General features: G+C 37.2%; 2 pseudogenes; one reads left to right on the forward strand and one right to left on the reverse strand.

Annotated features, from left to right (window-relative positions):
• Positions 1-453: 453 nt before the first annotated feature.
• The window catches only part of LOC119809331, a 67,168-nt pseudogene continuing 41,475 nt past the window's right edge, over positions 454-26,146 (reverse strand).
• On the forward strand, positions 20,920-21,627 carry LOC119808832 (annotated as a pseudogene).

Below are 26,146 nucleotides of genomic sequence, written 5' to 3' on the forward strand. Positions count from 1 at the left end.
AAATTTTAAAAAGAACATCAAGTTATAGTGTCAGATATACAACTGATTGCTGATTATACTATTTATTACATCTATAAAAGATAAATGAAAATACTTCTTTGAATACACACAAGGCATCTTAAACATAATTCACAATAAGCCCCCAGTTTCTTCCTCAGGTCAAAAAAGATTATGGTAATATGCACAAGCTTTATCAGATTGATTACACACAAAGAATCTTACTACTATATGAAGCACAAAATATTATTCATTTATATAGTTTCACTACAGTATGATTTTTCTCATTTTTTGAAGAATAGACACATTAAATTGAGAGTTTCTCTACAGGATGGCCTAGTTTATGTATTTGGAAATGATTGTGAAATATGATTTACCACATTTTCCATTCGCAGATATCTCTTCAGTATGTGTTCTTTTCTGCCCTTGAAGAGTACAGACCTTACCACACTGATTTTATTCAAAGGGTTGTTTTTTAGAATGCATTCTTTTATGAATGTGAAGATTATTTTGATATGCAAAGGACTTACCACACTGATTACATTCATAGGGTTTTTCTCCAGTGTGTGTTCTTTGATGAGATTGAAGACCACCATACTGTGCAAAGGCCTTACCACACTGATTACATTCATAGGGTTTCTCTCCAGTATGTGTTCTTTCATGGCTTTGAAGAGCACTGTGATTAGCAAAGGCTTTACCACACTGATTACATTTATGGGGTTTCTTTCCAGTGTGTGTCCTTTTATGCATTTGAAGATTACTGTGATATGCAAAGGCCTTACCACACTGATTACATTCATAGGGTTTCTCTCCAGTGTGTGTTCTTTTATGGCATTGAAGATTACTGTCCTGTGCAAAGGCCTTTTCACACTGATTACATACATAGGGTTTTTCTCCAGTGTGTGTTCTTTTATGGCATTGAAGATTACCGTACTGTGCAAAGGCCTTACCACAATGATTACATTCATAAGGTTTCTCCCCAGTATGTGTTCTTTTATGCAGTTTTAAGGTATGGCGATGTGCAAAGGCCTTACCACACTGAATACATTCATAGGGTTTTTCTCCAGTATGTGTTCTTTCATGGATTCGAAGAACATTGTAATCAGCAAAGGCTTTACCACACTGATTACATTTATAGGGCTTCTCTCCAGTATGTGTTCTTTTATGTGTTTGAAGACCACTGTGTCTAGCAAAGGCCTTACCACACTGATTACATTCAAAGGGTTTCTCTCCAGTATGAGTTCTTTTATGCCTTTGAAGAACACTGTGTTGAGCAAAGGCTTTACCACACTGATTACATTTATAGGGCTTCTCTCCAGTATGTGTTCTTTTATGTGTTTGAAGAACACTGTGTCTAGCAAAGGCCTTACCACACTGATTATATTCACAGGGATTCTCTCTAGTATGTGTTCTTTTATTCTTTTGACAATGACTATCATCAGCAAAGGTGTTACCACACAGAATATATCCATATGATTTCTCTCCAATACGTGATCTTTTATGACTTTGATGAGTTTCACAAAGAACAAAGTCTTGACCATCTTGAAGATATTCATGGGGTTTCTCTCCAGTGTGTGTCCTTTTATGCATTTGAAGATGACTGTGATAAGCAAAGGTTTTACCACATTGCTTGATTTCAAAGCAATTTTCTCTGGTGTGTGTTTTATCATTCCTTAGATAGTGAGTGTCATAAGACAAGGCTTTAGCACAATGAGAATAGACTGAAAACTTCTCTCCAGTTTGCTTCCTTTCAATCCTGCAAGGATAATAGACACATGTAAAAGCTTTACCACATACAATGCACTGTTGAACATCATTTCTGTATAAATTAATTTCATAATTTGTTTCAATTATAGAAAGGAATTGAAAATTAAGGTTTTATATCTTTTTAAAATCATGTTTTGTTCTCTCAGGGGTTATTTTGCATCTGGAAAAATACTTGCGATGATAAATTCCTTTGTGTCATGGTTTACCTATTCATCTATACCTATATTTTTTCTAGGATATTTTTTTTTTTATTATTTTTCGAGACAGGGTTTCTCTGTGGCTTTGGAGCCTGTCCTGGAACTAGCTCTTGTAGACCAGGCTGGTCTCGAACTCACAGAGATCCGCTTGCCTCTGCCTCCCGAGTGCTGGGATTAAAGGCGTGTGCCACCACTGCCCGGCTCTAGGATATTTTTTACATTTTTGAAGAGACCTGCATACTCTGAGTGCTTTACCAACTTTAATGCATTCATAAATTTTTCTATATTGTGAATCATTATACATTTGCTAAATGAACTAAGATACCTGGAAGTATTTGTACAGACCTAGAACTTATGGTTTTTGGTAATGTAACTCTGTTTATGTATTAACAATGATGGTAGAAAATGAATTAACTTTGTATTCTTGGATCAAATTCAGCAAGTATACTCTACATAAGAACTACATTTTATCTTCTTAATTGTTCTTTTTTTTTTTTTTTTTTTGGGTTTTCGAGACAGGGTTTCTCTGAAGCTTTCTTTTTTAGAGCTTGTCCTGGAACTAGCTCTTGTAGACCAGGCTGGCCTCGAACTCACAGAGATCCGCCTGCCTCTGCCTCCCGAGTGCTGGGATTAAAGGCGTGCGCCACCACCGCCTGGCTATTCTTAATTGTTCTTAAAGAGAGGTATACTAAATCTTTCCATATCCCTATGCTCATACACTTATGTCAAGAGTGACAAATCACACACACACACACACACACACACACATATGAAAGGAAGAATAGTGAGTAAAAGATTTGACATTGACTCTTCATGGTTTGACTTTGTGTTCCTCAGAGTCTTGTGGTATAGATATTAAGGTTTCTCCACAACATCTGTTACTTGACCTTTGACTCTAACAGCTGCTTTCACTAAACTTAGCATAGTCACAAAAAGTATATAAGTAATACAAGACTTACTCTGGGCTACTGATATAATAGAAAGTTTTGCAGCTATATTCATCATCACTGAAATGTATACATTTCCTGTAATGAGTAGCAGGAAACAAATGGGCTGGCAGATCTATAACAGCTCTCATGGTGCTATGACTCAAATGGTGATATCTGTTTAGGCATTGCTTCCTTGACTTTTTCATAAATGAATGACTGAGGTATATGGGTTTGTGAGAATTTAATAACCACCAACGCATTTAAAGCTGTGCTTATTTACGCTATTGCTTTTGTTTAACAGTTCCAGGACACATTACAAACTCATCAGAGGCACATTGTTATGAATTTGCACAAGAAAATTACCTTGCATGTCTTCTAGAACATTGACAATGCTCTTCAGTGTTACGATCTTCCCAAATGTATCCTAAAACACAATACCCGAATTTCTATATTATTTAACATTGTACAACAATTAGCTTATTATCTTAAGTGCACCTAGGAACTATGACTGGTATTCACCTCATTGTACTTCTTTCTAAATCAAATTACAGAACATCATAAACCAAGGAAAAGTTGTCTCCATATTTTGAAACATGAAGGAATTTCATTTTTACCTATAGTAGTTAGGTTCCTGTAGGTCTCCAGCATCACATCTTTGTAGAGATTCTTCTGGGAAGGATTCAGCAAATCCCACTCTTCCTTAGTGAAATTGATATGCACATCATCATAGGTCACTGCCTTCGAAAATATACCATACATGTGTACAACGTAAGCATGACAGTGACATCATTGGAAATGCATACTTCTTTGAAAGTATTGTATGATTCTGCAGTTACCCATTCTTATTCCATGACGTACACAGTCACTTTAGAAGAAAATAGAAAAGGAGAGTCAATTCTGTCATTTCTCTACACTTTTAATGGGATTTCACCTTAAGAACATTATCTATTTTTTTTTTTTTTCGAGTCAGGGTTTCTCTGAAGCTTTTTTAGAGCCTGTCCTGGAACTAGCTCTTGTAGACCAGGCTGGTCTCGAAGTCACAGAGATCTGCCTGCCTCTTCCTCCCAAGTGCTGGGATTAAAGGCGTGCGCCACCACCGCCGGGCAAGAACATTATCTATTAACAGAGAGAGAAAACTAAAGATCAACAGTATATCGTATGCATGAGAAAATTGTATGAAAAGTTAGTGACTACAGAAAGAAAAAAAAGATGTACGATGTACAAACTAGGTTTATTGATGTGTTGTGCCTTTAACCACAATATTCAGAAAAGAGGTGGGAACATTTGTCTCTGAGTTGAATGCCAGTCAAGTCTATGCAATCAGGTCCAGGAGAGGTGGCAGTACACATTGAGACCCTGTCTCCATTGCAAGCCTCAGTGTAACAAACAATGGGATAGAAAAACGGAAAGGTTTTTATTGAAGTTCCTACAAAGAGTTGTTTTCACTCCAGTTCTGTATTCATCTTCCAGACACCTGAAGTACCCGAATATAAACTGCAATACCAATAACATTTTGTAGAAAAAGAACTGCCTGTATAAAACAGTTTCAAGTGGACAGATGAAAACAATAGAAGTACATGTTATAAATACATGGCATCCTGGGAATCAGAGTGATATTCTCTGTCAAATTTTAAAATTCAAGATAAGCATGAACCTCAGCACAGCAGCATATACTTAACATGAAAAAAAAACCAGGGCCATCATCCATTAACATAAAAAAATAAAGCCAGGAATGATCCCTCCCTTTACTTTCAGGAATTTAGAGCCACACAGTTATTCAGATAAGCAAATGAAACAATTAAAACAGCAGGTTACCAAACTCCTTAGCACTAAATAACATCTGTTTCTACTATATCTTACATGATTTAGAGATGGATCCTATAATGATGGTAAAAACATTTCAGTATTAATAGGAAGTTGGCTGATTAATGTCAAACACAACACAGTAGATATAAATGTCAGGAAATTACTTGAGGGTATCGAGACTCATAGCATACAATGAGGGATTTCATCTAGAAAGGCTTCTCCTATGAAAGGGCCAGAGAAAATTGAAAGAAAACCACTAAGGACAGAAACTTGTTCAAATACATATTTTCTGGGAGGTTGTTTATTCAGTCAAGTACATTGTGAACCCAGTCACTATTGATTCATGGTCAACAATAGAAAAAATGTATTTAGTCACTGCATAGATTCACATTTAATGATGCTTGAATAAGGATGCTTAAAAGAAATCCAAAAAAAAGAAAAAAGAAAAAAAAAAGAAAAAGAAATCCAACACTTGCTGAAACATGAAAAATAGATGTTTATTTATTTAAGGGTAGACTCACAAATCAGAATCCTATGGTTGAATGGTGTTCAGAATCTGAATTACACAGCCAGAAAAGAGGCCAGACTCATGCTCTATATTGGCATATATAGTATAAGATGCCATGCCCCCTTTTGTATAAATAAGAGAGTTCTAAGCCCACCACAAAATTATATACAATAAGAACAATATATTCACGAACTATCCTATCCTAACTAGTTTAAGTCTTGTATAATAAATAGTTTTGACAAGTGATGAGAGGAAAGTAACTACAACTATCTAGTCTTCCACCAAGAAGGGAAATATTACTTGAGTAAGCAGGAAGTGCAATCAAGAAATTTTCAAAATGTGCAAAAAATTACAGAGACAACTGGCTACCTGGGCAATTATGCAAAGTCTCACTTGCAATGTTGAAGCAACCAACTTTCAATAAGACCTAGAATAAATGAAAGGCCATTTTCCAGGGTAGGGAATTTGTCAAAACAATCTTACCCTGTCTTGGCAAGATTTAACAGATCTGCTTATTCATTTTTGGATACCATGTATCTTGTCAGTGGTTGAGGCATGAACATACTTTGCACAAAGGACAGTTTTGCCAAGAGGAAAACAAGCTCCAAGTCCAGTATCTTCAGATGCTCAACATTCTCTGGGGAATAAATTGATGATACCAGGAGATATTGGGACTCACTTCAACAGAAGCCAAAGTTATTTAAATGCTATATTCTACAGCTCTTTGAAGTGGGTGAAGATTACCTACCTATGCAGAATATAATCTCTACTTATCTAAAGAACCTGACAAACATAGATGACTATTGATCTATAATTCTTAATACCTATATAATTTAAAGACTAAGACTTCATATTGGAATATTATACAATAAACAACTCTGCAACAAATGAGGACAATGACCTCAAAATGTAAACAATGTATTAGTATCTTGATCAGTGGTAGAAATGTGCATAGCAATATGATCAATATAAATATATAAAAAATGTTTTAAGCAGAGGGAGAGGCATGAATGCATACAACACTCAATATATTTTAACATATCAATATACAGGAATCTATTACTCACTATTATTATTATTGTGTGTTAGTTCACACTAATCTATTATCCCATCCAATTTTGCCATTTTCTTTCAAAGAGATCCCTGAGCCTATAAAATTTCCCCTCCAACCCACAACACTATACCAATTATAATCAACCCCTAAATGATGTCCTTAACCCTGAGGACAAACTTTGCTGGGAGAGGGGAGGTAGTCTTTTAAAATTACTTCCAGCTGTCATTGGGGCGATGTTCTCTCCATGGGATCCTGTGGAAGAAAATGGTGGTTAAGTTTCAAGATTACCGTCTGGTATAATTGCAAATAGTCTCAGTATTTGGTAAGGATTTTCTGAGCTTCCTATTAAAAGGTCTGTCCAGAACACTGTAAAAAAAAACGGACACCATTTCAGCTAACCAAGTTGAACCATCTTGAGCAGCCGGTATGCAAAACATGTCTTGTGCTATCATCATCATAATATAATATCAACCAGGTTGAGTTGTTGTTGTGGGGCCCCATCTTCTTCCCAGAAACTTCAAAAATTACTGCAGGAAAATTCATTGTTCATTGTGGAAAACTTAAACATTACTTATATAGACATATACAGACAAATATATCCAATGACATGTACAATAGAGACAAAAATAGATATGAAGAAAAGTAAAATTTTTCTAAATTCTTTTTACTTTCTGTCCCATGTCATGGCTCCTGACATGAGACAGAAACTCAATTTTTACTTAATCAATATATGTGGATTTATAGAGGGACAGAGCGAGTGTTCAACTCCAAAGCCAGCTCTATATATTCATGAGTCTATATCCACCTACAAAAGGCACCCAATAAAATGATAGAATAAAAGTGTACATTATTGAATCTGCTCTAAAAAAAATAAAGGGGCATATATATGTATGATGAGATGAAAGGGCAAATCATTAAAAATAATTTTAAAAAGTAACTACTTATATATTTTACATTGAAATAGATATGGATGCTTCCTTTTGATACTAATTTGACATTATTTTTGTTAAAAAATAACATCTATGATTATATATTCCTACTCAAGATAGTCTATCTAATACAACTCACTTAAATATGTAATGAAAATATCTAGTCCTTGAAAGTTATTATCAAATAATTAGGATATAAAATATTGCATGTTAGTAGTTTGTTAATTATTACAATTGAAATTATACTCAAGTTAGATATGTTTTCAGCATTATAAAGAATTTTATTATCAGATTCAAATGTACATACTTTAGAGAAAATGTTTGCTGAAGTGAAGCAAACTTTGTCTCATTGGGGAGTACAAATTACTTCTGAAAATACACAAAAAGGTGAATGTATGAATTATTCAGCATATAAAATACTTGTATAAAAATTTGAGCCCAAAAGTAAGAATTAGGAGAGATCATTTGTGAACTCTTAATGATTTTCAGAATTGTTGCAAGACATTGACCATCTATATCCCACTATTGGAGTAAAATATTGAAAAGAATAATTTTGACCAAACCATAAAAGGTGACAAGGATTAAAGAGCCAAAGAGAATTATCGTCAAAAGCAGAGAAAAAAAAAAACTGTTTTGGTAGAAATTGGTTTAGTGAAAATAAAATTATAGGAGGCACATATGGATTGTTTAGATCTGAAGCTTGGTTACATTCAAGACATTTCTTTGATACAGGATTTCTCTGTATCTTTGGAACATGTACTAGAACTAGATCTTGTAGTCCAGGCTGGCCTCGAAATCCACCTGCCTCTGCCACCCAAGAGCTGGGATTTAAGGAATGAGCCACCACTTCATGGCCTTCACTCTGAACATTTTATCTTCTATGCATTCCCCCATAGGAATTTTAGTGCAGAAGAAAGATATCTTAAAATCAATATCTTTGCTATAGAAACAGACTAAAAATACTATAAACTTATGTGGAAAAAAAATGTGAGTTGATTTTAAAATGAAAATTGAAACTTCATCAATTAGCAAGAATTGGCCAAGGTTAAATTGTAGCATGTTTTACTAATGTTGAAATTGAATCATTATGGACAAGAAGTGAATATTGGCAAAAAGCTTGCAGTAATTTCTTGGGAGAAATTAACAACAAATATTTCTTTTACCATATTAGTGATCATATAGAGAAGTAACTAATTCTGGGAAAAGGTTTCATCTAGCTTCTTGTATTTAATTTTGGGTTTGAGTCTCTATCAGGAATCTAGGCATTAAGTTGTGAACTCTGAATTTACATAACAAATACTCATCCTTTAACTTCTTATCGATCTTGTGCATATGAGATTTAAAATGCTTAAGTTTTCTAAAATGAAGTATGAGCATGCCTTACAGTGATCTTTGAAGTCTCCAAAAGAAGCATGAGTCTCACAAAGGTTTTAACCGCACTAGGTTAATGCTTCACCATCTAAACATCGGATTTGAACTACAAACTGCTCAGGACAATATCAAAGTGGTACATTGAGATGATTGTGACTGCTGGGAACATGTTTTAATTAAATAAAAAGTTCATTTTGGAGGTTTGAGAAAGGGAAAATGGGCAAAAAAAAAAAAAAAAAAACCAGACAGGTTGACCAATGGAATTGAATCAAAGATCCACCCAGATAATAATCCACACACTTATGAACACCTTTGGAATATGAAGCTAGAATTATACAATGGAAAAAAGAAATCATCTGCAACAAAAGGTTATGGCATAACTGGATATCAACATGTAAAGGAATGAAAATAGATCCATATCATTCCCATGCGCAATAATCAAGTACAAAGGGGATAAAGACCTTAATGTAAATGTGACCACACTGGAACTGAGAGAAGAGAAAGTGGGAAGCAGCCTTCCAAGCATAGAACAGGAGACCACTTCCTAAACATAACACCTGCAACACACAGTCTTAGAGGAACAATAAATTAATGGGACCTTCTGAAACTGAGAAGCTTCTGTAAAGCAAAGGACACAGTCAATAACATAATAAGTCAGCCTATTAAATGGGAAAATAGATTCCCAAACCCATATAAGATAGAGGACTGATCTCCAGAATATGTAAAGAACTCAAGAAATTAAACATCAATTATTCAAATAATTTCAATTAAACAATGGAGCATAGAACTAAAGAGAGAATTTTCTATAGAATAATCTCAAATGACCAAAAGACACTCAAGGAAATATTCAACATCCTTAGCCATCAGGAAAACACAAATCAAAATGAAGTTAGAGCTAATGGCCAAGCACAGTCTTAATGAATAAAGTTTCAGTGTGATTATTTTGGGTGTAAGCTAGCCTGGCAGCTGGGACAAACAAGAGGCCCCCTCCTCATGTAACACTAGCCCTCCTTCTATGAAGCCAGTATCACCATAATACCCAAACCAGTTACTCAACAACCAAAAAGAAAACTGCAAGCAAATGTCCCTGATGAATGTAAATTCAAAATATTCAAAAAAATAGTACCAAAAAGGACAAATGGATACATCAAAGATTTCCCACTATGAGCAAGTTGACCTTACGCCTAAAATACAGGGACGGTTCAACACAAGCAAATCAATAAATGTAATAAACCCTAGACTTAAATACAAATATCCATAATCATTTCAATAGATGTAGAAAACGTCTTTGACAAATTCCATCATGCTTTCATGATAAAATCTTAGAGAATGTTGGCTTTAGTCTTCATGGAATTAAACGCAGAATTAATTGGTGGCTCCTGATTTGCAGCTGCTGAAGGTTTTCTTTTACGGAATGAGTGCAGAATGTAGTTTCTCTATTTTCTATAGGTACATCTTGTCTGCTGTAATTTATTTAGACATTGCAGCCTACATGTGTTCGTGTACTTCATGCATTTCTGACTAAGCCACAACATTTTTAAACTCTATGCAACATTTGGTAAATATACAGAGATATAGCCATTTACAGGGATTAAATACCTTGATGTAAGGATGAATCTGTCTTAAGTTCCTATGTGTGACTTGTGTCCAGTGACTGAATATTGTCACATTTCCAGTTTCTGATGGAAAATTTTATTAAAATTTTGACTATTAAAAAAATTAAATGATTTGGGGGCTGGAGAGATGGCTCAGAGGTTAAGAGCATTGCCTGCTCTTCCAAAGGTCCTGAGTTCAATTCCTGGCAACCACATGGTGGCTCACAACCATCTGTAATGGGGTCTGGTACCCTCTTCTGGCCTGTGGGCATACACACAGACAGAATATTGTATACATAATAAATAAATAAATAAATATTAAAAAATTTAAAAGATTTAACTTTAACATCATTAAACTACATACAATAAAACAGGTATCAGGAAGAATGATATTTATAACATTCAGTACATTTGTATTTATCAAATGTAGAGAAAATACTCCATTATATATCCTATCTTAGAATTCAAAAATTTTATAAGTAACTTACTTTCCATCATAAGTAAGAAAAACTGTAACACTAATTATTTTTTCTTTAGCTCCAAAGACCCCAGTAGGATGTAACATTATCTAAAATTAGAGCAATCTGGCTGCCTGGACAGTCACCCAAAGTTACTCTGAAACACAGGACCATTCATCTTTAAACTGAAGGCCTAGAATATCTGACAGACTTTTCAGTGAAGCAGGAAATTTGAAGGAAAGTTCTACTTGTATTGGCAAAGGTCTTCAGCCACTTTCCGCTCTGTCACTCTGTCTGGGAAAATATCTTGCTGACACTCCAGTGATGTAGGAAATCTGATAACCTTCCCACCTTGTTTTGATGAAATTCAGCAGTCATTTTCCTGTCACTCCTGCATATCCTGTTTAAACAACATCCTATCAAGCAGTCAAGGAAAAACAGTTTATTTCTTACCCAAATAGTTAACCTGGCCACAATGAAAAGAACTCTAAGGGCATTCCTTTGATGACCATCATTCTTTTAGAAATAAAATGATGCTACCAGAACAGGTACATCTCAGTGTCATGGAAAACCTTAGACTATTAAACACATTAATGTTATATTTTGTAAGTCTTTGAAGTGTTTTCAAATCATCTGTCTAAAATATAGCAGGGTAAGCAAGAAAAGAAAGCTAATGTGTTTACAAGTTTGATTATTAGAGATTAACTAGTAACCTCATTTCTTAACTATTGCATTTGTAAATCAGCTACATTAAGGACAATACCCCAAAGAAGAGTAGAAGCATATGGTGTACAAAAGTAACTTTAAATTTGTATTGATTTATCAAAATCCATGCCAATGCAAAATATATGAGATTAATAGTTGTATTTTTATCCTATATTCCCCTAACTTAAAAGAAACATCCACGATCCACCAAATAACCAAAAGCATTCCATACCATAACTCTTGGGAATGTGGATGCCTTTTTTTCTATAATAATTTCTGCTGTCTGTGGGTCAAGGCATCTTTATGGGTCACTGAGAAAAGTTGAGAAAATGTCCAAGACCAGGAAGGACCAGCTAGTAACTTTGTTTTTATATATAACCTGTCAAGAATCAAGGGATATTCTCTGGTCAAACCTGATCCATTTTGACCTGGAACAAATTTAGTCTCTTGTTTCCAGTGGACATAAAATAAAACCTCATTTCCAAAACATTTTTTTATTTCCATTTGACAAATACAATTTTTGCTTCCTTTTTTTAAAGGGAAAAGAGACCTAAAGAATGTAGGACAATTGAAGTTTGCAGTCTTCCTACCATGAGAACACCTGTGCAACTGTGCTGTAGCAGCTTTATTCCTAATAGCCAGAAACTGGAAACAACCTAGATGTCAATGTCTCTCAACCAAAAAATAGAAATATGTGGTTCATTTACGCAATAAATTATTAATCGGTTATTTAGACAGGGACATTATAAAATTTGCAGCTGAATAAAAGGAAATAGAAAAAAAATCATTCTGCATGAGGTAACCTAGACACAAATGACAATGGTGTGAACTTCCTTATACATTAATATTAGTTGTAAAGTAAAGGATAATCATGCTACAATACACACACACAGAGTTAAGTTAAGTAACAACAAAAGCTCTATCTACATCGATCTCTTTCAAAAGGGGAACTAGAACAGGTCTTCTGGATTGAATGGAGGTAGGTGGGGATGGGAACAGGAGAAAGCAGGATCAGGGTGCTTGGATGGAGGGAGAATGACGAAAGACTACAGGAATTGGGGCACATTTGGGACTTGGTATGGTACCTAGTACAATAGATACTCCTTCGATTGTATGAAAATGGCCCTAGCAAGGACTTTTAGGAATGGGGGCTAAGAAGCCTGTGGAGTCTTCTCTCACCAGGCAAAGTTTTCAACACTGGGACAGGGACACCAACCCAGCAACAGTACCTTCACTCTACAACTAGTCCTGCTTGCAAGATATGTTGAGTTATTTGTTCCCCAGAAGTTGTAGGAGTAAACAACAAATAACTTGTGAAACTTCAGGCCCGTTCCATTCAAGGGAGACCATGTCCATCCTAACTGGATGACCAAGAACTTGAAGCCCATTACACTGCAGGTCTATGATAGAACCAATCAAGAAAGAAAAAAAGTCCAGGAAATGATTTCTAATGATATTCTGCTATACTCATAGAATGGTTCATCATCCAATTGTTATCAGACCGGCTTATTCCAGGAAGCCAAAGCAGCAGGAGCAGACACAGGCAGTCAAACAATAACAGGAGCTAAGGAGACCCTGCTGGCAATGGGGAGGAAGTACCATAGCAATCACCTCCCACCTTGGTTGAGGACCCTAAAATAACACAGCTCACAGAACCAACTAAGTAGGAGTTATTGGTGCTCACAGAGACTATCATGATCCTCTAAGGGCCTGTGCTAAATGCTTTGCATATATGTTATCAGTTCATACTTTGGTGTTTTGTGGGACTCCTAGGACTGGGGGTAAATATGTGGGGTGTACTGTAATTCATTTGACAGCTCTTGAGACCCCTTTCCTCATACTGGGTTTCTATATCCAGGCATTATATGGATTCTGCATAGTCTTAGTCTAACATGTTGTACCATGTATGTGGGGCTGGTTTTCCATGTCTACTTGATAATGTCCTAGAGACATCAGAGATTTGGGAGCCTCAGGGAAAAAAATCCCTCCATGGGATTCAGAAATGAGGCATTCTCTCAATGACTGATCAATGGCAGAGGGCACAGCCCATTGAGACTTGTGCCATCCCTGGGCTGGTCCTGGCTTCTACAAGAACAGAGAATGAGTAGGTCCTGTGAAGTAAGGAAGTAAGAAGAACTCTCCCATCATATTTGCATCAATGCTTGACTCAAGGACCTTGCCCTCCTCGAGTTCCTTCCCTGGTATGCTTTAATAGTGAACAGCAATATGGAAGTGTGAGCCAAATAAATCCTGTTCACCCCATCTTGCTTTTTGGTCATGGTGTTTCATCACAACAGCAGATCACAAATTACAACAAGACACCATGTTTTGTTGATATGTATGAAAGACCTGCTCTTTTTAAAGGTAAACAAAGAAGAGAGATTTGGGGGAAAGGTGGGACTGAGATGAATGGTGGAAGGAAGCACTCCAGTCAGGGTAATAAAAAAAAGAAACAAAAGACAAATGAAAGAATGAGGACAAATGAGGGAGGATTGAGTCAAGGAAAGATGAAAATTCAGCAGAGCAAATGTCAAATCCTGTGGTTCTCTCTCAGGTACATGGGGCTACATTTTTTGTTTGTTTTCCTTTTTGTTTTTGTGTTTCTTGAGACAGGGTTTCTCTTTAGCTTTGAAGCCTTTCTTGAAACAAGCTCTTGTAGACCAGCCTGGCCTTGAACTCATAGAAATCCACCTGCCTCTGTCTCCCAATGTTGAAATTAAAGGTGTGTACAACCGATGACTGGTGGGGCTTGATTTTAAAAGGGCTTAATTAATTAGCTCTTTCCCTACTGAAGCATTAATCTAATTGACATTTATCAATAAAAACTCAGACCAGGCAGTGTTGGTGCACAACTTTAATCCCAGCACTCAGGAGGCAGAGGCAGGCGGATCTTGTGAGTTCGATGTCAGCCTGGTTTGCAAAAGTGAGTTCCAGGACAGGCTCAAAAGCCACAGAGAAACGCTGTCTCAGAAAAACTAAACTAAAATGAAATAAAAACTCAGGAGTCAGATAGTAGGGTAAGAACTTGAAAGATCAGAAAACCAATTGATCAGCCATTGGTGACTACTACCACTTCAATATCTCCGTTCAAGAAAATGCCCGTAACTTCTCTCATGCCTGCATTAATAATCCTGACTCCTATCTGGCCAAAGTACTTCAAATCTCTATGGCAATGTTCAGTCAGGTTGTGGTTAGCTCTGTCCTGACTCCAAGCAAGCTCTATTATGAGAACATGATCAAAATGTCATAATTTCCCCTTTCTTAATAAATAAAAAGTGAAGAATTTAACTAACAGAGTGAAGCTATATACAAAATATACAACAGCTATGTACAAATATATATAGGAAACAATGACCAATCCATTTGTATTTGGTAAATTTAGAGAAAATACTTTATTTTCTATCCTATTTAGGTAAGTCCAAAGGGTTGTACCTAAATTACTTTTTATCCAAACTTGTATTACCGAACTAAAATAAACTTTTTATGTCTCTTAACCTTATATATTTCATACTAATTTATGAGTTGTTTTTTTCAATTTCACAACAGGGAGAACTACAATTATCTAGTATTTAACTCCATTAGAGACCTTAGAAGGATGTAATATTACCTGAGTGAACAGAAAGTATAGAGTTTATCTATCACCATGCAGAAATCTCAAGTCCAAATAGATCAAAGACCTCAACATAAAACCAAACACATTGAACTTCATAGAAGTGAAAGTGGAAAGTACACTTGAAAACATTGGTACAGGAGACCACTTTCTAAATATAACCCCAGCGACACAAACACTAATAGCAATAATTAATAGATGGGACCTCCTGAAACTGAGAAGTTTCTGTAAAGCAGAGGAAATGTTCAATAAAATAGCAGCCTACAGAGTGAGAAAAGATCTTCCCCAACCCCACACTGAACAGAGGACTGATATCCAAAATATATAAAGAGCTCAAGGAACGGTCATCAGAAGAAAAAATGATCCAATAGAAAATAATTTGTACAGACCCAAGCAGAGAACTCAACAGATGACTATAAAATGAGTGAAAGACACATAGAAAATGTTCGACATCCTTAGCCATTAAAGAAATGTAACTCTGAGATTCCACCTTACACCTCTAAGAATGGCCAAGATTAAAAACACTGAGGACAGTTTATGCTGGAGAGGATATGGGGTGAAGGGAAAACTTCTCCACTGCAAACTGGTACATTCATTTTAGAAATCAGTATGGTGATTTCTCAGAAAATTAGGACAAAACCTACCTCAAGACCAAGCAATACCACTTTTGGGTATATACCCAAAGGACGTTCAATCATGCCCCAAGAACATGTGTCCAGCTATATTCATATCAGCACTATTTGTATTAGCCAGAACCTGGTAACAACCTAAGTGCTCCTTGACCAAATAATGGATGAGGAAAATGTGGTACATTTACACAATGGAGTACCACATAGCAGAAAAAAATAATGACATCTTAAAATTACAGGCAAATTGATGGATCAGGCTGGGCGGTGGTGGCGCACGCCTTTAATCCCAGCACTCGGGACGCAGAGGCAGGCGGATCTCTGTGAGTTCGAGGCCAGCCTGGTCTACAAGAGCTAGTTCCAAGACAGAATCTAAAAAAGCTGCAGAGAAACCCTGTCTCGAAAACCCAAAAAAAAAAAAAAAAAAATTGATGGATCCAGAAAGCATCATATTGAGTGAGGTAGCCAAGACCCAGAAAGACAAATATACAATATACTATGTTCTCACTCATAAGTGGCTTTTAGACCTAAAGCAAAGAAAACAAGCCTACAATACACAACCCCAGAGAACCTAGATAACAAAGAGGAATCTAAGAGAGACATAAAAGGATCTAATCTACATGGAAAGTAGAAAAAGACAAAATCTCCTGAACTAAGTGGGAAAATGGGGATCATGGAACAAGGTAGAAGAGGGGAAGAATGCAGGAGAGCAGAGAAAAATATATACTTCAATAAAAACAATTAAAAAATACTAAGAAATGACAGAAACAACTGATTGCCTGGATAGTCACAAAAGATTTCACCCAAGATTCCACTGCACTGTTGGGAGTTTTAACTGTGGTCTATACACCTAGAAGATCTGACTGAGTTTCTGTGAAGCAGGGATTTTAAAAGCTTGCCCTGCTTTGCTATGGCAACGCTCAGCTGTCACTTTCTTTTGTGTCCTGCCTATCTAACTTAGACAGTATACTGTCAGTATGTAAGTCAAAGACAGTTTCTTGCCAGTGCCTAAGTCTTGCCACCAAGAAAGTTAACTCCATATAGTCATTTCTATGAGATCCATCATTTCTCTGAAGTAGATTGGTGTTGTTAGAAATAGACATATATTGTCATAAAAGCCCTATATTATCACAACATCTTAAATGCCATATTTTGAATAGGAAATGTTTGATGACTTACTTAAAATGCCTATTTAAAATATATTTTTGGCCAGGGAGTAATGGTGCATGTCTTTAATCCCAGCACTTGTGTGGCAGAAGCAGGTTCATCTACAAGGTGTTTTCCAAGACAACCAGAGCAAGACAAAAGAACCCTATCATGAAAAAAAAAATGGAAAAGACGTGTCTTTTTGTTTCACATTGAGAAAATACCTAACATGAGTATATAAGTATGATAATATGTAACTATTAACCTGTATATTTATTAATTTAAATAGTTTACAGTAGTAATCTTTAAAAACTAGAGATTTATTTTACACTGTTAAGTGACTTATTGGGCACAAAATCTTACATAAGAGTAGAAATGTATGTATAGTATGTTTTATCAAAAATAACCTTGAATTTCCATGAACATACAAAAATATGTTAAACAAGATTAGAAACATATATAGCATAACAAAATAATTTCAAATATGTATTAATATATAAAAATCCATACTAATGTAAAATTTTAATACAAATAGTTGTTTTTTACTTAATGTCAAATTAGTAATCTATCATTTATCCTATAATTTCTATATCTTTCCTTTTTCTTTTCAGAACATGATAACTGAATATAATCTCCTTTGTTTATACTTTTTACCATTACCCATAGTACCTTGTTACCACCTCCACCTCAATGATGACATAAATCATGACCTAATGAATGACCAAACTACTTACCCCAACTCTTGGGAATATGCGATCCACGCGTTTAAAATTATTTTTTGTTGTCTCTGGGCGATGGCATCTATAAGGGTCCCTGAAATAAACCTAGGATAATTTCAATTCATGCAAGAATTACCTATTATCTCTTGTCCAGTCTTTGTGTAATGGATATGTGGTGAAATTATCTCAAGTTCGGGCTAGTGTACTGCATGAGGACCATCTTGGATAGTAAAGTTGGAATTGTCCTGAATAGTTTATAGTCCAAAGCAGACCTTTTGGGGTGGAGGGGGGGCGTAGTCAGTTTAGTGGATTACCATACTCTAGGAGGAATCAATCGTGTGGGGCCCTAAGCCTCTTTTTAGGATTTTAATGGTCACTGTTAAGAATGATCGTGGTTTACTGTAGAAAACCTTTTAAGTGCTTTTTGTAGTACAGCTCAAAGAGGTTAAAGGACCAGAGTTTGTTATTGACATACAGAATTCAAAAACTTAATTTTAAGTTACTTGATAGGGATTTAGACCCAAAATCATGAACAGGAATTAAGAAGAAGCCTTTTTTGAAAATTAGTTTTTAGATGTAGTGCAAATTGATCTTATTCATAAACCCTGTAGACAGATAGCAGGGCTGAAAGCTGAAAGATCAGAGAAGCACAGCATCCAGCCACTAGTTCTTAGCTCCATAAAATTCCCAGTCCAATGTGGGAGCCCACATGTGACTCAGTTTCCATCTGGAGTCATTTGAGACTTAAAGAATCCCTTTGAATTCAAGCATGCCTGCTGTGCTTCTTCCAGTAATCTTGAGGGCTGTGAATAACATCTGTGTCAGCCAACAGAAAAAGCATTTTTTTTCAGCTGAAAGAGCCCATTTTTTTCTATTAAGATTTGGGCTAGTGTAGGCCAGCCAGAGGCACTCCTTGTTAGTGATTAGAAGCTGCTTAGCTGAATCACATAATGCACAGGTTTGAGCTGCCTCCCAGCACAGTGCAGGGAGGTGGGGAGCTCACTGTATTGCTTTTGGATCTGCCTTTTGACTGTATTTAGTATATATGCTGGATGAGAAATAAACTCAGGCTGCTTCCTATTGACCTTTCATCCTCTAGGTCTAACCTATGATTCTGTCTTCATTTCTCTTAATCTAACTTTTCCTCAGCCTCAGTATCCCCTCCAAGGGAACCTTGAGATGAATTCTGCTAGACAGACCAAATGGGGTATCCTGTCTCTATAAGTCCTCAGACTGAATGCTGTTTCTACAAAATACTCAATCCTCAGCTCCTCTCTTGTACCACCTTATATTCTTCTCTCTGCCCAGGCATACCACTTCCTATCTGCAACTTCTTAGTGATAGGATTAAAGATGTGAGACACCAGCACTTGACACTACAACAAACTTGTGTGACTACTGATATTAAAGATGTGTGTCAGTATTGCCTGGGGTGTAAGGCTGGTCATGGCATGTTTTACTTTATGATCTTCAGGCAAGCTTTATTATTAAAATATAAATGAAAAAATAAAACTAAATAATTAGAAGCAAGCATCCGACATCAAGAAGAGAAATGTAAAACTGTTTATCACCAAAGAGTATAAGAAATATTCTGAGTACAAACTGGGGAAGGTCCATCATTTTCAAAAACAATGAATGATATAATTAAATTATGGTTCACAAAATCAGCAATATAGATGACACCATTGACAAAACAAGACACAAACACAAATCTACACACACACACACACACACACACACACACACAATTGTTTCTTAAAGAAGAACAAGAAGGCTCTATTCAAAATTAATTCCTAAGAAATCACTGGCCATCACGCATCCTGTACACTCCTGTTCTCTCCTTTACCAATAACAGAAAATGGGATGGGTGAGAAGGGCTGTTTCACCAAAATTTACAATATTCACTTGAAGTATTCTGATGCTTTTACTTTACAGAAAATAGTTTTGATTACGGAAAGCATTTCATCTCTTATGATGAAGAAAATGATGTCTGTTAGGATCACTTACCATGTTGTTTCCTGCAGTTGGTGACTGAATACAAATCTGCATCACAGTGAGGAAACGAAAACTTCTTAAATGAAATTTCAAGAGAACAGATTTTTAAAGAGTCCATGCACATGTAAAGCAACTTGCTTTACTTCGACTGCTTTAAAAGTCGCAAGCACTTCTGAAAACAAGGTTACTGCTATTTTTTGTGTATGCTTGTGCATGACAGAGAATATCATACGTGTGTGTGTGTGTGTGTGTGTGAGTGAGTGAGAGAGAGAGAGAGAGAGAGAGAGAGAGAGAGAGAGAGAGAGAGAGAGAGAGAGAGAGAGAGAGAAAGGTTGTCAGATCCGCTGGATTGGGAATAGTGGAGATTTATTAACCTCCCAACTTGCATGTAGGTGTCTGAACTCAGGTCATCCACAAAAAGAATCTGTGCTGAGCTACCTGCCCAGACACATAAAACCTGTTATCCAATAAGTCAAGTCTTTCTCAGATTAATAAAAACAAGAAAAACAAAACATAAAAAAGAAGAAAAGAATGATCCTAAGAAGATGATCCATAAAAATTATGATTTTTGTGTATGGTAAATTTCCACCATTAAATGAATACAAATAGCTTTGCCCAACAATTTATAACTGGACAGCTGATAGCAAACCGATACTCACAGTGGAAACACTCAGAACGCTCAAGGGATTATGTATTGATCATACCAACACTTAAGTAGCAAAGATTCAAATATGAAGATAGCAACAACTAAAAAACACAGATATGCAAGGAAATGGAAAGAGGCAGGCATCTAAGAAGAAAAAAGCAGTCTTTGAAGAGAAACTTTCCAAAAAACAATAATGACCTAATAACATTAGAACTTTTCTGAATAAAACTGAGAAAGCTCCATCATTTTCAAGATAATAATATATTTCGATTACAGCTAGATTATAGAAAAATAGTATACCCATTTATGTAATATGACTTCTATACTTTCCCCGATGATCCATAAATCAAAAATGTGCACAATATTTGTATAAGAATTAAGGGGAAGGAAATAAAAAGGCAAAAGCAGAGGCAGAAATATATAGTCAACTTTTAATCAAAGACCAAAGAAAACTTAAGCAAGGAAAAGTGTGATCTTGACCAATGTTACCCAGCTACCTTTGATTATGTGTGTACAGAAATGAAATAAACACAAACCGCACAACTTTCACAAAGTTATCTTGAAATGCCCCTTAAACTGTTGTTCCTGACATCCAGTTACAGATCTGTCTTCCAAAGACAGAAGCCTTATGATATAGATGTTCTTCTTCCAAACATGGAAGATCTTTTGTGATGGCTCCCCATCCCCTTGTGCTTTCTTCTGGTTTCAGATCAATGCTGCTCCACTGATTCCCAATCCCAAACAACCTAGAAAAATGATTTAAGGAGCAATAGGGGAAGCAGGTGGTTGGAGACTCGTGCCTCAGCAGTGGGCCTAGGGCTTTAGGGTAAGCTGGGAGGGAGACCCAGGGGTGCAGAGGACTATGGAACAGTCTGCACAAAGAGCCCCAGTCCTGTGCCACCTCCACCCTCCCAACCCCCACACTACAAGTTCTGGGCCCCCCTGGGGAGTCCCTGGCAGCCAGGAGGAGGAGGAAGATCCAGGACTGGTTGAGGTGAACCCCAGAAAAATCATCATTGAGGACCCAGAGCTAGAAGTGATCAAAGCTTCAGGGAGTCAGGGAGCTAGAGGAAGAGGATGAGAAGTTAAAGGAGCTAGCTACAAAATGAGGTAGAGAAGCAGAGGAATAAGAGAACAACCCCAGGTAATGCTGGCTCAGTGATCACGTCTCTTGAAGAGAAGATGCAGGCTGATGCCAGTTCCATCTATGTTGGCAATGTGGACTATGGTGCAACAGCAGAAGAGCTGGAAGCTCACTTTCATGGCTGTGGGTTAGTCAACCGTGTTTCTACAGTCTGTGACAAATTCAGTGACCTTGCCAAAGGGCCACTGAATATATGCAAAGGGTTTGCATATATAGAACTCTTAGACAAAGAGCCAGTTTGGACTTCTCTGGCTTTAGATGAGTCCCTGTTTAGAGGGAGACAAATAAAAATGATTCCCATCAGTACATCAGAAGGGATTCCCACGTGCCCAATACCTTGCCTGGACTATCAATTACAACAGCTCCCAGTCTCGATTCTACAGTGGTTTTAACAGCAGGCCCTGGGACCAACTCTTCACGGGCTAGGCTAGAGCAACATCAAGGTATTCCACTTACTAAAAAAAGTATTAGAAAGAGAGAGGAAAGAAGAGAGAAAAATTAAAAGAAAAACACAACATAACCTTGATGGAAGAGGTATTTTTAAAAAGGATAAACTGCCCATCAAAATCCCTGCAAAAGTCTTCAAGGACCTTGAAAGAAGGGTACTCAACTTCCTTTGGAAAAGCAAAAAACCTAGAATAGCCAAAACAAAACTATGCAATAAAAGGACAATAAAAGGACTTTTCAAGTCATCACAATCCTTGACTTCAAACTCTACTACAGAGCTACAGTAACAGCCTGGTACTGGCAAAAGAGCAGACAGGAGGAAAAAAGGAACTGAATAGAAGACCCAGATATCAATCCCAAAAACTTCGAACACCTGATCTTTGCGAAAGAAGCAAAAAAATATCAAATGGAAAAAAGAAAGCACATTTAACAAATAGTACTGGCATAACTGGATATCAACATGTAGAAAAATGAAAACAGACCCATATCTATCACATGCACAAAATTCAAGTCCAAATGGATAAAAGACCTCAACATAAAGCCAGCCACACTGAACCTTATAGAAAAGAAAGTGGGAAGTACACTTGAATGCATTGGCACAGGGAACCACTTCCTAAATAGAACCCCAGCAGCACAGACACTGAGAGAAATAATTAATAAATGGGACCTCCTGAAACTGAAAAGCTTCTGTAAAGCAAAGGACATAGACAACAAGACAAAACAACAGCCTACAAATGGGAAGAGATCTTGACTAACACGACATCAGACAGAGGTCTGATCTCCAAAATATACAAAGAACTAAAGAAATTGAACACCAAAAGATCACATAATCCAATAAAAAGAAAAATGGAGTACAGACCTAAGCAGAGAATTTTCAACAGAGGAATCTAAAATGGCTAAAAGACACTTAAGGAACTGTTAAACATTCTTATTCTTCAGAGAAATTAAAATCAAAACAACTGAGATTCCATCTTACACCTTTAAGAATGGCCAAGATCAAAAACACTGATGACAGCTTATGCTGGAGAGGTTGTGGGGAAAAGGAAACACTTCTACATTTCTGGTGGGAATTCAAGCTGGTACAACCTCTTTGGATGTCAGTGTGGTGATTTCACAGAAAATTAGGAAACAAACTTCCTCAAGACCCAGTAATACCATTTTTAGGTATATATCCAAAGGATTCTCAATCGTGATACAAGGACATGTGCTCAACTATGTTCATAGCAGCTTTGTTTGTCACAGCCAGAACCTGGGAAACAACCTAAGTGCCCCTCGATCAAAGAATGGATTTTAAAAATGTGGTACATTTAGACAATAGAGTACTACACAGCAGAAAAAAATAGTAACATCTTGACTTTTGCAGGAAAATGGATGGTACAAGAAAACATTATTTTGAGTGAAGTAACCCAGACACAGAAAGACAATTATCACATGTACTCACTCATAGGTGGTGTTTAAACATAAAGCAAAGAAAGCCAGCCTACAAACACAATTTCAGGGAACTTAGACAACAATACAGACACTAAGAGAGACTTACATAGATATAATCTACATGGGAAGTAGAAAGTATAAAAAGACAAGATCTCCAAGTAAATTGGGAGCATGGATTCCTTGGGGGAGGGTTGAAGGGAGGAGGGAAGAGCCAGGGAGGGGAGCAGAGAAAAATATAGAGCTCAATAAATATCATGGAAAAAAAGAAATAAAAAAAAAGATGTGCTGTGGAAGGGGGAGAATCCCATAACTAACGAGGAGGGACCTGCTCTGGGCAGTACGGGGGGGCCCTGGGAGTGGGGCAGGGGTGACATGTTCCCTCTGGAGATTCACCATGGACACTTCTCAAATGCCCAACCTGCTCCCTATTTCCCTCCTCCACTTCACTCTCTTTGTGCCTTTCTCAGGGAAAGGTGGGCATGGGTAGTAGGAGGGGGATTTTTTTTTTTTTTTTTTTTTTTTTTTTTTTATCCAGAGCTCTGGAAGGGCACCAATCTGTTCAGCTTGTTTCCTTTGCTCATCTTCTCCCTGCCATTTTCAGTCTCTGCCTGATTTACCAGGTCTAGGGAAACCATATCCTTCTTTCCTTGGGGCCCCTGCCCCTCCAGTTTGCCTGGTGAACTATTTTGTTTCCTTTTTTGCCTATTTTTCTGTCTTGAGTGTCTTTGCAGGTTTCTGTAGCAGAAACATCTCACTCCCAGTGGATTCAGTGTAAATTCCACTTAGCCCTGCTGACATACACTACTTTGTTTTGGGAAGTTTTTGCAGTGTTTTTGTTTATCTCCTGTTCTTGTTTTGTTTTTTATTTTTACTTTACTATTTTCCCTTTTATTTGGAGGGAATAGTGAAAGACACCCCCACCCCATCTCAGCCTGTCACAATGAGTGACTCCCGCCCCAGCCTATAGCGTGGTTTAAATCAGGTCACCTGCATAAGCTTAGGAAAACAAAGTTTAAAGAACCAAGTGGGGCTCTGCTGAACAGGATATCTGTGGTTGTTAGCTAGCTCTGTAGAGACTGGGCCAACAGGAAGAGAGCAAACCACTGCGACAGTCTGTCAAAACCCAGAGTGCTGAACTTAGCCTTATCTAGATCTTATGGTTTTTCTTATGAAACTGCAGATGGACAAACAGCCCTGTCCTAAGCTCGACCCTAGCCAACCATGCAAAAACCAATGAAATGCTTGTTGCTATGCAGCATATTACGTAACTCCTGAACCCCCTATAAATGCATGATGTATCCCTAGCCGGGCATGCTCATTCAGCTAGCTGTTCACCCAGCTGGGCTGTTTTGTAGCATCCACAGGCACCTGTATAAATAATAAACTGCCTCTTGCTTTTGCATCCAGTGGACTGGTCTCAGTTCTTGGGTAGGGGGATCCCCAAAGGTGAGACACCCGTCTTTGGGGTCTTTTAATAGGAAGAAGTGGGAATAAGGAGGTGGGAGCTGGATTTTTTTTTTAAACTCATTTACAGGGGATGGGATATTTTAAAATAAATGTATCATGAAGAAAGTTGTTAATTAAAAAAAGAAAAATGATTTAAAATGTATTTTCTGCTACATGGATTATGGCCCAAGATGTGAATTGTGTTCTACCTACCTGCCCAACACAATGCACATCTGAAAAATCTCTGCAGATCAAAAACTCCTTTGTCTCTGCAAGTTTCACTGGATCACACCATTGCAGCTACTGGCAGGATCACATTAAAAGCATTCTGAACATGCATTGCTAGAAGATCAATATCACCATTTTCCTACCAGTTCCTAAGCTATTTGTAATCTTACAACACAAACCTGAAACTGGAATGCAATATTTAGAAGTTCTAGAATCCAGACCTTCAGTTTTCTAATCTCTCTTCCCACTTCACACCAAGAGCAGTGCCCATGTGTGTTCTCTGGACGATCAGCATCATATCCTCCAGTTCCAGAGTCGACCCTGCCCCAGGAAATTCATACATAGGGAGGCTCAGAGGACATGGGCCACTGCCAACATGAGCCACATGGACCAACAAAACTACAGTCTGGCTCATGATCAGTCTAAGTCACAGCAGAAATGACAGTTCAACAGAGCTCAACACCCAACACTCACCACGGTATAGCTTGTGATCTTCCTTACTACTACTACAGCAGAGGCAGAATAGAATCATGGAAAGAACCCACAAACTGTCTGCCACTAGTACTCCCCATTGCTAACCCTTCCCAGAATTCCTCACTGGCTAGGGACACCCAGCTGGGCCTCACAATATTAGCAGCTCCTCTATAGGAGGATCAGAGATCAAATGACTCAGACAGCACAGCCCTTCCAATTCTGCCTTTCCAGCCCAGCAGACCAGGCTCTAGTTTAGATAGTTTGTATTTAGTACACATTATTTGATTCTCCTAGAGCACATCCTGTTCCTCACAGAAAGTACAGGGTCATCTGTGTGCACATTCCATTACACACTCACTTTCCAGTGCAGACATCCCATAGACTCAGAGATGCAAAATCCTGAAGACAAACACAAGGCCCATTCATAAAGTATCTACTGTTACTGTGTAAGTGTTGATAAAGAAATACAGACCATGAATTAGAAAAAATCAGGATCATGTTATGGCTCAGAAGGAAGAAAGATAATGTGAATATGATGTAGCTTCAATCAAAAAAATTATTTTGAAACGTTGAAACAGGCTTTGTGGCCATGTGCTCCAGAGAATAGGGATTTGTATTAGAGCACAATAAATATGTTTTATATATTTTCTCTAATGATGAAGATCTTAATCCAGAAAAGTAGCAGTCTTATTAAGCAGGGACACAACATTTAACCCAGATCTTCTATTTTGGATGAACTACTGTATACATAGCAATTAGGTTTCAGGATAAGGTCAGTCCCTTACCCAGACTCTTGATGGCCCAGGTCCATGGACTGCAAACAATGGTCGATCAGGACAATCATACAGCCTCTACAATAAACTACTTGATTCCAGAAAAGTAATCTCGGTTTAAGGAGGAAAGCTCTTACCCTCAGGCC

Source organism: Arvicola amphibius, chromosome 3 (assembly GCF_903992535.2).
Source record: "Arvicola amphibius chromosome 3, mArvAmp1.2, whole genome shotgun sequence".
Lineage (NCBI taxonomy): Eukaryota > Metazoa > Chordata > Mammalia > Rodentia > Cricetidae > Arvicola > Arvicola amphibius.